At 40.0% G+C, this 6,148-nt stretch overlaps 1 pseudogene; it reads left to right on the forward strand.

Annotated features, from left to right (window-relative positions):
- Positions 1-5,279: 5,279 nt before the first annotated feature.
- Positions 5,280-5,722, forward strand: LOC128567816 (histone H2A.Z-like; annotated as a pseudogene).
- The last annotated feature ends 426 nt before the right edge of the window (positions 5,723-6,148 follow it).

Genomic DNA, 6,148 nt, shown 5'->3' on the forward strand with positions numbered 1-6,148 from the left:
CTTCCTAATGCTGCGGCCCTTTAATACAGTTCCTGTGGGTTGTGACTGCTGCTCTAATGCATGCCACCTGCTGACTCTTCTGCTTTCTTCCTCTGCTTTTAAGGGCTCGTGTATAAGATGAATAGGATTCTACCACAATTATAGATACTTTCCATAAATGTCAATGGATTGAATTCCCCACTGAAGAGGCACAGGCTGGCTGATTGGATAAAAAAATATAAGCCATCCATATGCTATCTCTGGGAGACACACCTAGTCCTGAAGGACAAATCAAGACTTAGGGATAAGGGACGAAAAACTGTATCAAGCAAATGGAAATCAGAAGAAAGGAGGGGTTGCGATCTTATTCTCAGATAAAACTGGATTCAAAGCAACTTTAGTTACAAAAGACAAAGAGGACACTTAATACCGGTCGAAGGAACAATACAATAAGAAGACATCTCAATTTTAAACATTTATGCACCTAAGTAAAATACTCCCAGATTTATGAAACAGAACTTGAGGGGTCTGAACAATATATCACATAACACCTTAATAGTCGGGGACTTCAACACCCCTTGGACATAACTGGACAGATCCTCTAAACTGAAACTAAACAAGGATACAAAGGACTTAAATGTGACCCTAGATCAAATAGGATAAATAGACATATAGAGAACACAACATCCCAAAATAAAAGAATATACTTTTTTGACTCGGTGCCTGTGGCTCAGGTGAAGGCGCCAGCCACATACACCTGAGCTGGAGGGTTCGAATCCAGCCTGAGGCCACCAAACAACAATGATGGCTACAACCAAAAAAAATAGCTGGGCGTTGTGGTGAGTGCCTATAGTCCCAGCTACTTGGGAGGCTGAGACAAGAGAATCACTTAAGCCCAGGAGTTGGAGGTTGCTGTGAGCTATGATGCAAAGGCACTCTACCCAGGGTGACAGCTTGAGGCTCTGGTTCAAAAAAAAAAAAAAAAAAAAAAAGAATATACTTTTTTCTCATCAGCTCGTGGCACATACTCCAAAAATAGATCATAGCCTAGGACACAAATTAAACCTCAATAAAATTAAAGGAATAGAAATTATACCATGTTGGGCAATGTTTGTGGCTTAGTGGGTAGGGTGCTGGCCCCATATACCAAGGGTAGCTGGTTTGAACCCAGCCCCAGCCAAACTGCAACAAAAAAATAGCTGGGCATTCTGGCAGATGCCTATAGTCCCAGCTACTCAGGAGGCTGAGGCAAGAGAATTGCCTAAGCCTAGGAGTTGGAGGTTGCTGTGAGCTGTGACGCCATGGCACTCTACCGAGGGCGATAAAGTAAGACTGTCTCTTAAAAAAAAAAAAAAAAAAAAGAAATTATACCATGTCTTTTCTCAGACCACAGGGCCATAATGGGTGAAGCTCAACTCCAACAAAATTGTTCACCTCCACCCAAAGTCTTAGAGATTGGGCCCAAATAATCCAGGAAAAATTCCCTATTTTAAGGTCAGCTAATAAATAATCTTGATTATGTCTGCAAAATCCTTTCACAACAATGCTTATTTGTAGATTTCATAGATTTTAGAAATTAGTGCTTAATAACTATGGGACAGGAATCTTGGGGGCAGATCTTTAGAATTCTGCTTATAACAACTATTCCTTGTCAGGTCATGAAATTTTTTTCTAATAGGGTCACTGTAGTGGTTAATTTTATGTGTCTATTAAGGCCACAAGGTACCTGACCATTTTGTCAAACATTGTTCTGGGTGTGTCTGTGAGAGTGTTTCCTGATGAGATTAAGGGCCTAGCATGCTGTAGCTCATGCCTGTAATCCTAGCACTCTGGGAGGCTGAAGTGGGTGGATTGCTTTAGCTCAAAAGTTTGAGATCAGCCTGAGTAAGGTCAAGATCCCACTTCTATTTAAAATAAAAAAAACTAGGCTGAGGTGGGTATATTGCTTGAGCTTAGGAGTTCAAGAACAGCCTGAGCCAGAGTGAAACCCCATCTCTAAAGATATCTGGACATTGTGGCAGGCACCATTAATTCCAAGCTTTTGAAGAGGCTGAGGCAAGAGAATCACTTGAATACAAGAGTTTCAGGTTCCAGTGAGCTATGATGCCACAGAACTCTACTGAGAGTTACAAAGTGAGACTATATCTCAAAATAAATAAATAAATAAAATAAAAAAACATAGGAAAACTGGCCAGTTGTTGTGGTGGGTGCCTGTAGTCTCAGCTATTCAGGAGGCTGAGGCAAGAGGGTTGTTCAAACCCAGGAGTTTCAGGTTGCTGTGAGCTGTGATGCTATGGCACTCTACTCAGTGCGACAGAATGAGACCGTATCTCAAAACAAAACAAACAAAAACCAACAGTTGAAATGATAGACTGAGTAAGGAAGATTGTCCTTCCCAACATAGATGGGCTTCATGGAATCATTTGTAGGTCTGAATAGAACACAAAACTTGACTGTCCCTCAAGTAGGGGGAATTCTTTCTGCCTGACTGCCTTTGAGCTGGGTCATTCGCCTTTTCTTCCTTCAGAGTAGAACTGAAATATCAGCTCTTCTTGGGTTTTGAGCCATTAGCCTTTGGATCAGAACTAACAGTTCTCAGGTCTTTAGATGAGGTGGAACTTACATCTTAGCTCTTCTGAGTCTCTAGCTTGCTGACTACAGATTTTAAGCTTTTCAGCCTCCATAACAATGTGAATCAACTGCCTGTAATAAATCTCTCTGTCTCTTTTTTTTAGAGACAGAGTCTTATTTTGTTGCCCTCAGTAGAGTGCCATGGCATCACAGCTCACAGCAACCTCTAGCTCTTCGGCTTAGGCTATTCTCTTGCCTCAGCCTGCTGAGTAGCTGGGACTACAGGCACCCGCCACAAAGCCTGGCTATTTTTTGTTGTAGTTTGGCCAGGGCTGGGTTCAAACCTGTCACCCTCAGTATATGGGGCTGGTGCCCTACTCACTGAACCAAGGTGCCGCCTGATAAATCTCTTTATACACGCATGCGCATATATGTTTTATTGATCCTTGGTTTTGTTTTTTTGAAGAATGCTGGCCAATATAGTGTCCATTCAATACTGGAAAAAGGCAATAGGCTTTCAACTATAAATTTATTGGCAATATTATGTACTCCATCCCCTACCTGACAGAAAAATATTCTTACAGAACTAAATCAATAGAAATTCAATTAGAATATCAAGGAGGAAATAATACTTTCAAGGTTGGAGTGATCTCCTACAACTATATGTTCTGAACCTGTAGTCAAAATATGTTTGTTCAAAAGGATTAGAGTGCATATATGATTGGTATCTCTTACTGCTACACCTTTAAAAAAAAAAAACAACACAGTAATTTGCTCTCATTCTCACAATTCTGGCTTAACTTGTTTGAAAGTTTTGGTTACCAAAAAGCATGACTTCCCTGAGACACCAAGAGACCCAAATATGTATCTGTTACCCAGATAACAAATATGCTTCTATGGAATTTGAGATTGATCTTTTCCCCCCTGAATAGGAGGGATATATCACCAGATGACATAACAATGATATCATGGAAAAGAAAGTCAAGAGACAGCTGCCCCCTTTTGATTCTTCGTGACACTATATAAATAGGTACCTATAAGGGGCTGCAGCGTTGTCTGGGAGTGAATGAGCTTGTTATTAAAAGGAACCATGGTTATTGCTATACTGGGAAAGGATGAGAAAAGTGTCTTGAATCTAGCAAATCGCTTGGCTTTCTATCAGTATTATCACATCAAATGCTAAAGATTAATGATACAATGTAGTAATCCTAGGTACCAAGGATTCCAAACTTTTTATTAAGAATTAAAGTTGGGATTATTTCTCCAGAACAATAACTCTTGCTGCACTGCTGGCTTTGAAGAAAAGAACCTGAAAAATGTGGTGGAGGAATTAAGTTTTCACTTGCCAACTGTAGCCTTGTGACCATTTATTGATCTGTATTATCTATTACTGTTTCCACTCCTGCTCTCTCAATTATTTATTTCATCCTTTAACAATTTCTGTACAAATATTCTATTTTCATAAATATCCTATTTTATATAGGAGTGCTAATAACATTTAACTTTATAACTTAGTCTTAGATTGTATGTGTAGAACATCATGGTAGAGTCATCATGATATAGATCTAAAGATAACAGCCATAGATCATGAAGATACACATGTATACTTTTCAGTCTCATCATATTTGTCATATATGGCTATCTCATCTATATGTGTGAATATGTATCTATTTGTTTCAATCGTGTCATATACATGAATATGAGAGATTTAAAAACTTATTCCACATGGAGGAGTTCCGCATCCATTTTCAGTTGTAGAAGAAATAATGGCATAATGTCAGGACTTAAGTTTGTTGCTGCTGTTTACAGGTATAAATACAGGAAAGGGTGTTTATTGACTTAGGGAAGCTAAGTGGAAAAGTACAGTGAATGCTTTTAGGCTTTGTTATTGTCCAATGTCTTTGGAACATTCTACTTTAGTTTGGAAAAATTTCTGCAATATATTTGGGAATTATCTTTCCCCAGATAGAAACCAAAAATTAATGGGACATAGTCAATAGCTTCCACTGCAAAGTGCTTAAGATTTTAATATGGAAAAGCAGAAGTTGAATAGCATATGGCACACAGAGTGAATTCTTTTCTTATAAGGCAAATGACGGCATCTGGCTTTTAGGGGAAATCCGTGATGGAGATTCAGCAATTCTCCTGCCTCCGCCTCCCAGCAGGGACTACAGGCACCCACCACAATGCCCAGCTTTTTTTTGGTTGCAGCCATCATTGTTGTTTGGCAGGCCCAGGCTGGATTCGAACCTGCCTGCTCAGGTGTATGTGGCTGGCACCTTCGTGACTTGAGCCGTAGGTGCCCCGCCAGCACAAATGTTTCTTATTCCTCAGAAAGCCTATCTACTGCAAAAGGGTAATTTCAACATTCAAGAAGTGAGAAAGCAGCCCTACATCTCCATGAAATCAGATTAAGTCAGTGGATAGTCCTATGACAAAAGGAAAAGAAGGCAGACAGAACTTGTCAAATGTGTTCTTCATAAAAATGGTTTAGGAAATTCCATGTGAATGAAATTATTCTACATATTCATTTGTTAATTTTATGGATATAGCCCCAATTTTTCTTGATAAAAAACATTAAGAAAAAATTGAAAATGAAGAAAAAAATTTAAAGGATTATTTATTCTAATGAAGAAAATTAACATGGGGACTTAATTCTGTGCCATTGAAAGTTGCAGTGAGCAGTTTGAATTGCGGTGCGAGGAAGGAGTAGGTGGTGGGATCTCGCTGTCTCTCTGATTAGCCCTTTGTCTGCCTTGCTTGCTTGAGCTTCAGCTGAATTCGAAATGGCTGGCGGTAAGGCTGGGAAGGACTCCGGAAAGGTCAAGACAAAGGCGGTTTCCCACTCGCAGAGAGCCGGCTTGCAGTTCCCGGTGGGCCGTATTCATCGACACCTGAAATCTAGGACAGCCAGTCATGGACGTGTGGGCGCAACTGCCACTGTGGACAGCGCAGCCATCCTGGAGCACCTCACCGCAGAGGTACTTGAACTGGCTGGAAATGCATCAGAAGATTTAAAGGTAAAGCATATTACCCCTCATCACTTGCAACTTGCTATTCGTGGAGATGAGGAATTGGACTCTCTCATCAAGGCTACAATTGCTGGGGTGGTGTCATTCCACACATCCACAAGTCTCTGATTGGAAAGAAAGCACAACAGAAGACTGTCTGAAGGATGCCTGGATTCCTTATTATCTCAGGACTCTAAATACTCTAACAGCTGTCCAGTGTTGGTGATTCCAGTGGACTGTATCTCTGTGAAAAACACAATTTTGCCTTTTTGGAATTCTATCTGAGCAAGTTGGAAGTTTAATTAGCTTTCCAACCAACCAAATTTCTGCATTCAAGTCTTAACCATATTTAAGAGTTACTGTGGCTTCAAAGAAGCTATTGATTCTGAAGTAGTGGGTTTTGATTGAGTTGACTGTTTTTAAAAAACTGTTTGGATTTTAATTGTGATGCAGAAGTTATAGTAACAAACATTTGGTTTTGTACAGACATTCAGACATTATTTCCACTCTGGTGGATAAGCTCAGTAAAGGTCATATCCCAAACTTAAAAAAAAAGAAAGTTGCAGTGATATGGCAGCTGGGTAGGC

Source organism: Nycticebus coucang, chromosome 16 (assembly GCF_027406575.1).
Source record: "Nycticebus coucang isolate mNycCou1 chromosome 16, mNycCou1.pri, whole genome shotgun sequence".
Taxonomy (NCBI): domain Eukaryota; kingdom Metazoa; phylum Chordata; class Mammalia; order Primates; family Lorisidae; genus Nycticebus; species Nycticebus coucang.